This window comes from Homarus americanus, unplaced genomic scaffold, assembly GCF_018991925.1.
Source record: "Homarus americanus isolate GMGI-L3 unplaced genomic scaffold, GMGI_Hamer_2.0 scaffold49494, whole genome shotgun sequence".
NCBI classification, from domain to species: Eukaryota; Metazoa; Arthropoda; class Malacostraca; order Decapoda; family Nephropidae; genus Homarus; species Homarus americanus.
In genome coordinates, this window is record NW_024749985.1 from 45,549 (window position 1) to 55,651 (window position 10,103).

The window sequence follows — 10,103 nt, forward strand, 5'->3', positions numbered from 1 at the left end:
AGATGTCCCTCATTAATGTTACAACTGATGTACAGTACAGTACAGATGTCTCATTAATGTTGCAACTGAAGTACAGTTCAGTACAGTACAGATGTCCCTCATTAATGATACAACTGATGTACAGTACAGTACAGATGTCTCTCATTAATGTTACAACTGATGTACAGTACAGTACAGATGTCTCATTAATGTTGCAACTGAAGTACAGTTCAGTACAGTACAGATGTCCCTCATTAATGGTACAACTGATGTACAGTACAGTACAGATGTCCCTCATTAATGTTACAACTGATGTACAGTACAGTACAGATGTCTCATTAATGTTGCAACTGAAGTACAGTTCAGTACAGTACAGATGTCCCTCATTAATGGTACAACTGATGTACAGTACAGTACAGATGTCTCTCATTAATGTTACAACTGATGTACAGTACAGTACAGTTCATGTCCCTCATTAATGTTACAACTGATGTACAGTACAGTACAGATGTCCCTCATTAATGTTACAACTGATGTACAGTACAGTACAGATGTCTCATTAATGTTGCAACTGAAGTACAGTTCAGTACAGTACAGATGTCCCTCATTAATGATACAACTGATGTAAATAAATGTATCTTTAACAGGGTGAGTTAAAAGTCAGTTATAATAGGAGAAAGTTATTTATTTCCTTGTTTACAACGACTGATTTAACTGAGAACTATTTACGTGAATGTGTTGTGATGTAGTCACTGAAGAGCGGCGACGTACAGTACAGTGTCTGTAAAAAAAGAAAAGTTTCCACTGAGAAGGTATATTAATACACCCTGTACCTGTACCCTAGTGGCAGGAATGTCGACTGAGGACCACCATATGTACGGTAATAACACAGTAAATATAGTTTATACCTTTAGAATAACTCAAGAGGCACTAGAGTGTGAAGTAAGAAGACGATCTGTGACCAAGAGGAGAGAGTAAAATAAACTTAACAAGACTTAACATTGTTTCCCTTACCAAAGTGACACACTCTTAAATATTAAATGCTTATACATTTATTTAAATAATTGAGTGAACAATTGGTAAATTTTTATTTATTTTAACTAGTAATTAGCAAATACAAAATAAACTAAATAAATAAATCAAAAAAGGAATATATGCAGAAATAAAGGAGAAATACCAAAAATATCCAATATTACCAAAACTATAATAAAAACCCACAATAAAAACTAGAAACAAAAAAGATGGGGATCATCCTTCTAGTGACACAAGGATCATGGAGGGACTCCCCTAACATATAAAGGCCCAAGAAAACATGAAATAGAATAACTTGGCCTGACTGAGACCGGCCTGGTACTGCACCCTCAGAGCTAATGGTTCATCTCTATATCACCAACCAACCCAACTACTTCAATACTGTTGTCGACAGTGAAGGACAGACCAAGACTGTCAAGATATAAATAAATTTAATAGAAAAATTATAAAAATTATCTATGAGGTCAATAATTATTATATTGGCTGCGACTGAACACTGATTAAATATAATAGTTACCCCTGCTACGTTTTGTGTGATTAAATATAATAGTTACCCCTCCATTTTGTGATTAAATATAATAGTTACCCCTCCATTTTGTGATTAAATATAATAGTTACCCCTCCGTTTTGTGATTAAATATAATAGTTACTCCTGCTCCGTTTTCTGTGATTAAATATCTGCTCCGTTTTCTGTGATTAAATATAATAGTTACTCCAAAAACTGCCGCTCACAGAGCCGTTTTGCTTTGTTTTTGCTTTTCTTTTCCTTCTGGGACACTATTTTCGTTGTATTATTCCCTTAAAGTTAATGAAAAGTGAAATCGGGCCACAAATTTGACGTTTTTACGTATTTTAACGTATATACAAGTTCGAAGCTTCAAATGCTTCAATGAAGCAAAAAATTGATACAATGAAGCTTCGTGACGTCACTGTGAACCTTCACATATAAGGCCTCGACTAACTCGCCTTCGTCTCTTTCCTCACCGACCACTCGCCACTTACTGACTGCAGCTGACAGGCAGGTAAGCGCCGCTCCTCTAGTCCCCTTTATATACGTGTAAATTTTTTGCCCGACTGCCTACAGTCAAAATGGCCAAGAGAAATGGTTATTCTTTTGGGTAGTGTTTAATATACTTAATTATGGCGTAATAAATGCTGATTTAAGTAAAAAAAACTTGCCGGCCGGTTGTTGCAGTTCACAGGGTCGTATCCCCAAGTTTCACTGGGCTCTAAGGCCCATGGTACCTACTGTGCAGCTTTAACAAATACATTAGTATTATATTAAGTGGCTCTCTAACGTCTAACCAGTAATTTCTTAATGTTTTAGGCAAATATACCGCCAAATGAGTCATGACAAACGAGCCTAAACTATGAGCCGGTAGTGAGTAACGAGCGTAAACCGTTCATCAGTATTTAGGTAATAATTAACCAGTAAGTGAGTACAATGACCAGATTGGGTTAGATTACCGTTTTATTTATTTTTTATTTCTTGCTTCGAAGCCCAACACACTCATGGGGGAGCCGGGTGGTCATAACTCAACAACTGCGCAGTTCATCACCACCACTGTATTCACCATTGAAAACTGCGCCGCATTCACTAGATTTAACACAAATAGAAGTATTTTTTGCGGAATTAAGATGTATTTTTTACTGGCTAGTTCTTTGCTTACTCTTTAGTTACGATTTCTGGGAGTTGAAACAATTTATTACGGGTTCTAGCCGGGCGGGGTGAGGCGAGGCGAGGCGAGGGAGGGAGCCGGGCGGGAGGTAGGGGCGAGGCGAGGGTAGGGGAGCCGAGGTGAGTTAGGAAGGCGGGTGAGGTGAGGTAGGGAGGGAGCCGGGCTGGGGAGGTAGGGAGCCGGGCGAGGTGAGGTAGGGGAGCCGGGTGAGGTGGAGGTAGGGAGCCGGGCGGGGTGAGGTAGGGGGCGAGTTGAGGTGGGGAGCCAGGGCGAGGTGAGGTGAGGAGCCGGGCTTGGTGAGGTAGGGGGCGAGGCGAGGGAGCCGGGCGGGGCGAGGAGTAGGGGAGCCGGGCGATGCAGGTAGGGAGCCGGGCGATGCGAGGTAGGGAGCCGGGCAACGTGAGGTGAGGCAGGGAGCCGGGCGGGCAGGAGCCGGGCGAGGCGGGGCGGGGCTAGGCTAGGCTAGAGGGCGAGACGTTTCAGAATACAGTATATATTAAATCCCGTAACATTAAGGTTCCTGGTAATTTTTTAAAAGTGGACAACCATGGATTTTACAATCGGAAAAACCCACTGGTCAACAACCAAAAAGCACCATAACTAACCTAACAACGTAACGTAACCTGGAGGTTCCTTGGTTGTCTCCTGGTGAAAAAAGGTCCATTTGTATGTGCACACAACAATTAGAAAGTAAAACAAAATAATATTAGCGTATTTGTGTTTAGATCGGTTATGACTTCCATTTCCGTCGGAAATTGGTCTTTTTAGATTTTTTTGGTGAGGCGTTTCCCGAAAAAAATATTGGCTCAGCGAATGCAAAATGCAAAAAAAGAAAACCCTATAAAAACATAAACCGGACCTAATCTAACCGACTCTCGCCATATGTTGGAATCCCTTATTTCTTACCTTATTGGCCTGGTTCTCGCTGGAGTTACCACATGTGTTGGTCTTGGCGACACTTACATTCGTTCTTGCATTAATGAAACTTTACGGAGGTCGGGAGAACATGAGATCTAAAAATGCTATAGTTTTAGTGTGGAGGTAATGGTTTATGTAAACAGTTGGGGACAGTAAGTACACGTGGTGTAGTGGTAGATGGAAGTTGCAAGTTTAATTTTCATTCTACGTAAATTACAACTTTAAGCATGTTGCAGGTGACAGCTGGTGTACTTGAAGGCCAATGGAGAAGTGACAGAACCTTGAGCAACATTTAACACCCAGCATGTTACTTCAGCCTCATCAGTTAAGTTACTTATATATTATCTTAGCTATTATGGTCAGCCCATAAACCACTCAACACTGTGCTCCTACACTGGGCAGTGGAGGGTGTGTGTGGGACCTGGCTGACTGTGCATGTTGGAGGGCTCTGGAGGACTGTGTTTGTGTGTGTTCGAGGGCTCTGGAGAACTGTGTGTGTGTTGGAGGGCTCTGGAGGACTGTGTGTGTGTGTGTGTGTGTGTGTGTGTGTGTGTGAGGGGCTCTGGAGGGACTGTGTGTGTGTGTGTGTGTGTGTGTGTTAGAGCTCTCTGGCCTGTGTGTGTGTGTGTGTGCTGAGGACTGTGTGTGTGTGTGTGTGTGTGTGTGTGTGAGGACTGTGTGTGTGTGTGTGTGTGTGTGGAGGACTGTGTTGTGTGTGTTGTGTGTGTGTGTGTGTGTGTGTGTGGAGGACTGTGTGTGTGTGTGTGTGTGTGAGGACTGTGTGTGTGTGTGTGTGTGTGTGGAGGACTGTGTGTGTGTGTGAGGACTGTGTGTGTGTTGGAGGGCTCGGTATTATTGCAGTTTCGGCCAGTACATGCCTGACTTTTAACCATCCCCAACCTTTAGATCTCCTTATTGGAGTATTTCTAACACCATTTTAACCAGGGAGCAAAGAATGTCAGAAAGGAGTTTTAAAGATTTCCATGCTTTTTTGGGGGGGGGGATATAATTCTAAAGAGGGTGCTTTCCCCTGGAAATAAAGGCCACATTTCATTGAATCGACCCAAAATACACAGGATAAACGAATTTCTAAACTACGAGGGCATATTCGACGAAACTGCAATTTTACAATGGGCTCTGGAGAGCTGTGTGGACTGTCTAGATAAACTGAGCTGGGAGTCAAATTAAGATTAGCTGTAGAGATTTGGGAAAGCTTAATAAAGTGCTATAAAAATGTACAGGACTAAATGCCAATTAGTTACAGTATTAGTGAGCATTAGTAGTAGTAAGTAAAGCTGGTTGTTAGTAGGTGGGTTTTAACTAACAAATTAACTAACCTAATCAGCCTAACATAGATTAAATGTAACTAATCTAGACTAACCCAAATTAATATTGAGTTACCTATTATATAGTTATATATTGGATAACAAATATATTAAAGAATGTAACTTAAAATTTGTCACAAGTTAACTGATCATGAATTCAGAAAGTTAAGCTAGAAAAAATTTCACTTGTTTAAATTATTAATAATCAATAGCTTGCGTACTTTGCAGTTTACTTTTCAAAATCTAATCGTGTACTGTACTGACTTTCTCCTCAGGTTAAGCTGGCCAGAAGTAACATCATACTGAACCTAAGGAGAAATAACTTAAAATGCCAGAACAGGTAAAGTCAACTTACTGAGTTTTATTTAGGCAAGGGAAGCTTGTGGGACTTGTGAAATCATTAAACATTGTGTGGGTGTGGCTTGTTGTAATTAGGGTGGGGGGGACAATATGGCTTGTGTATTGGCATATGGGGTGAGCAGGTGTGTTGGTAAAGTCTTTCATTCAAGCTAAATGTGACCAAGTTGTCAACGGGAATACCTAAGGGGGCTTGAGGGGTGGGAGAAAGGGAGGGAGGATTTAGTAAGTGAACAGTGGTAAACTGTTGTGTATGAAGCAGTGTGGAGAGATTTAGTAGTGTAGCAGTATTTGTGATGAAGGCTTATGATTGGCTATACTATTGTTGTGGTAAATGTTAGTTGTTGAGGTATCAAGAAAACTAAAACACTAATGCAACTTAAAATAAGATCTTTTTGTAGATAAGGTATTTAAATAAACAATTGGGGACAGTATAAGTACATGTAGTCTGGTGGTAGATGGAAATTGTATGTTTAATCTTCATTGTACATAAATTACAACTTTAAACATGTTGCAGGTGACAGCTGATGTACGTGAATGCCAATGTAGAGGAAGTGACCGACACCTTCAGCAAGATGTAACACCCAGCATGTTACTTAAGCCTTCTTAGGTAAATTACTTATGTACCTTAGTATGGCCATCCCCAAAAACTAATGGAAGTAAGACTCGAGAGGAGGGACTTACTTTGTGTGAAGGGTAGGAAAGGAGGAGCATTGGGCGGTGGAGGGGCGCTCGTACAGTGCAGGGGCGCTCGTACAATGGGGGTGGGGCCTCGTACAGTGGGGGTGGGGGCCTCGTATAGTGGACGGGCGCTCGTACAGTGGGGGTGGGTGCCTCGTACGGGCGCTCGTACAGTGGGGGCGCTCATGCATGGATGGTGGTGTGCTCAAGCAATGGTGAATGGAGTGCATGTTAAAAATGTGATGCAAAAAATAGCATGTACTATGAAGGCATGTGGGGGATGATGCCTAGATGAAGACTGCTGCAGCCAAAAGGGAGAAGGACAATGCTCCTGTGTAAGGTGATATAGGAGGGTGTTTGAGTGTATGGATATATCACATATATATAAGAATGCAAGTTTAGATTCCAAGAAATTCTGGAGTAAATGTTGTGTATTGGTAGTAATACATTAAGGCTAATTAAGATTGATCTAAATCCAAACCATGTTGCAGGTGGTTGGTGTACAAGATAGATGGATCAGACACAACAAGGTGACCACGACTGTCTAGCATCCCACACCTTGAGGACTACCACCTTACTAAGAAAGAACAGAATTGGTGTTCTGTACACTACTGTAAGAATAGTGTACTGTAATGTAAAAGTTAAGTATTACTGAAACCTTTTTTATATAATTTAGCAAAACTTGATATATTACTTAAAATAGTGCATTTAAGAACATACAGTACAAGTTAACCTCAATATTGTGTATTGGTTGTGATATAAAATAGCTTAATTAATTCAGATGTAGAGTATCTAAAAACAAATATAATCATGTTGCAGGTGGTTGGTGTACAAGATAGATGGACCAGACACAACAAGGTGACCACGACTGTCCAGCATCCCACACCTTGATGACTACCACCTTACTAAGAAAGAACAGAATTGGTGTTCTGTACACTACTGTTAAGAATAGTGTACTGTAATGTAAAAGTTAAGTATTACTGAAACCTTTTTTATATAATTTAGCAAAACTTGATATATTACTTAAAATAGTGCATTTAAGAACATACAGTACAAGTTAACCTCAATATTGTGTATTGATTGTGATATAAAATAGCTTAATTAATTCAGATGTAGAGTATCTAAAAACAAATATAATCATGTTGCAGGTGGTTGGTGTACAAGATAGATGGACCAGACACAACAAGGTGACCACGACTGTCTAGCATCCCACACCTTGATGACTACCACCTTACTAAGAAAGAACAGAATTGGTGTTCTGTAAACTACTGTAAGAATAGTGTACTGTGAAAGTTAAGTATTACGGAAATATTTTTGTTATAATTTAGCAAAACTTGAGTAAATATTTAAAGTACTGTACTAATGCATTCAAGACTGTAGGAGTGAACCTTGATTAAAGCCACACAAAGTATTAAAAATAACAAGATACATTATGTACAGTAGCATTATTAACTACAGTGGTAGTCACAGTTTTGTTGTGGTTGCAGAAAATTTCCATTTTATAATACTGTATATTTTTCGTCCACAGGTGAAGTATCAGCAAGGTGTACAACGAGATACACGGACATCAATCAAACGGATTGTGAGAGGTTTGAATATCTCGCACGGATCCATTTCTCTTAGTGGTTTGTAAAATTAAGTGTAATATGTAATTGTTGTTCAGTGTGGGAAGGCCTCTGGTGGCTTGTTGAGGGATGGCGTTTGTACCAGGGGGAGGCGTTTGTACCGGGGGAGGCGTTTGTACCAGGGGGAGGCGTTTGTACCGGGGGAGGCGTTTGTACCGGGGGAGGCACTTGCACTGGGAGGTGTTTGTAATGGTTTGTACTCCTACAATGTCTGTGTATAACAAAATAAATAAATAAATAAATATTGAATAAACTTTACGTTTCATATTCCGAAGTTGAATGATAATGATCTAAATAAACCACAAGTACAGTAGAACTGTAAACTATACCTGAAACATGAACTAAAGTGATCAATTTGGATAAACCCACATGATGGTTTCTGGGTAACTTAGAACATGATATATACATTAATTACATAATTATCACCAATTGACATCAAAGTGCCATTCATTGTACGTACAACTGTTACAAACTAATGCCCATGTGATGCCCTATTGGGTACATGTAATCAAAACTACTAGATACCCACAGATGGCACAAATAATGCATTTAAGTCAGACGCCTCCGACAAAGGATTTTGACAACCTTACCGAGAGAATGGGCGTCTCGTGTTCATTTTGAAATTCATCGGCCATGACCGTAAAGAACATTTTTGATTGCATACATACCATTAATTTGAAAGTATTGTATATATACAGTAAGTGAAAGTAAAGTACAGTAAGAATTTTACTTACTAAATGTTGACAATCTGGACACTGCACACGAATTGCTGAATGGAAGTGTTTTACCTGAAAATATAGAAGAAAAAATCTTGTAAAATTGTAATAAACAACTTATGAACCCCCCTCCCCCCACCACCCCACCCCGCCCCCTAAAGACTTGGTAACTTGGATAAATTTAGAAATATATCTACTGTGCCTGGCCAAAATTATTCACAAAGTACAAGACTTCCATTATTATCTAAAGCTTAATTTTGTGTAGGACCAAAACCTGACAAGATACTTTATAAAACCTTAAGGTCTAGTGAAATAAACTCACCTTATGTGGAGTCTGCAATATAAAGGTTGAATTGAGAAATCCACAACCGCTGGTAATGTGACGGCCTCACCATCACTGATGTATCTGCCGAGAAATAATAATGGTAGTGGTACTGTAATGTGATTTCGCGGGACACGGGAGAAAGATATCTAGTGATGTTGCCAATCATTACAAGTTTTCTCTGATTTTCTTCTGTGCTAATATTTGGTAATGTAGGTTTAAGAACATAAGACTGCAGGAATAGCCAGTAAATTGATATATACTGTACCTAGACAGTGCAGGTATAAAACCAGGCTATATGACCAAGGATATTTTGTATTTCTGTATCAGCTTCTGGACTGTTATTGTATATTGCAATAAATGTGTAGTGTATACATATGAAAATAAAAATATACTGTATATTCAATTCTTTATTTTGTATTACCTATCTACAAAGATATAAAAACATAGTACACAATGTACAGTACATATGTAATTTTTTTCTATGGTGCTGACAGAACACATTACCTTTTTCAGAACAATTTATAATGTAAGTTTGTTAGGTGGCGATGGTAGATACAACACTGCAGTAGCCCTCCTCCTTTATCCGGGCTTGGGACCGGCATGTTCGACTGAACAAGGCGGAGTTACTACTGTGCATTCTACGTCTAACTACGGTGCTGTTAGTGCTATCAACTATAACTTGAAAAACTTTACCTTTATTACCTGCAAGAAGCACCTTGTAGTAGGTCCAGTCAGCCACACAAACAAACCTGGAATACAAAAAACTTTAAAACATAACATTCATAAATACTTGCATATAGACATTATATATTGTCATAAGTACTTTACCTGTTTGGAGGAGTTCTCGACCAGCCACACGTTCACTTCAGTCAGACGTTCACCTCGGAGGCGCACAATCTGAAAGAAATGAGAAAACCTTAGTCCCATCCACACATTAAAGGTGGGAGGTTGGGTGTGTGAGAGAGGGTGAGTGTATGGATGGGAGTGAGGGTGTGTGTATGGGAGGACTTCCCCCACACACACCCTCACTCCCATCCATACACTCACCCTCTCTCACACCTTTCCTTATACCCAACACTCCCTCCCAAAAACCCCCACCCACCCACCAACCCACCCACCCACCAACCCTCCCTCCCTCCCACCCTCCCTCCCTCCCTCCCACCCAACCCTCCTCCTACACCACCTCCCCTCCAACCCAACTCACATACCTACCCATCCCAACTCCCTTCCCATCCACCCAACCTTTTGGGTGTGTGGATGGGAGGTAGTGTTTGTGGATGGGAGGAAGAGGATGTGCATGGGAGGAAGAGGGTGTGGATGGGAGGAAGAGGGAGTGGTTAGGAGGAAGTGTGTGTGGTTGGGAAGAAGGGTGTGGTGTGCCATGCCCTCCTCCATGCAAACACAGCATCGAAAAATATTCTGAAGAAAATTGGTTTGTATTGGTGTAATATTGTGTTGTGAGGACT

General features: G+C 40.4%; 1 long non-coding RNA gene across 3 annotated transcripts; it reads right to left on the minus strand.

Moving 5' to 3' along the window:
• Nucleotides 1-646: 646 nt before the first annotated feature.
• Nucleotides 647-9,633, minus strand: LOC121853982. Of its 3 annotated transcripts, none has more exons than XR_006086437.1 (4): nt 9,340-9,633; nt 8,635-8,718; nt 8,331-8,384; nt 647-760 (listed from the first exon to the last, which is right to left on the minus strand). It is a non-coding gene; the product is annotated as an uncharacterized LOC121853982 (long non-coding RNA). The 3 variants fall into 3 exon arrangements; XR_006086436.1 differs by having other exon boundaries at nt 9,331-9,632; XR_006086438.1 differs by lacking the exon at nt 647-760 and adding an exon at nt 4,491-5,241 and having other exon boundaries at nt 9,331-9,633.
• Nucleotides 9,634-10,103: the final 470 nt, after the last annotated feature.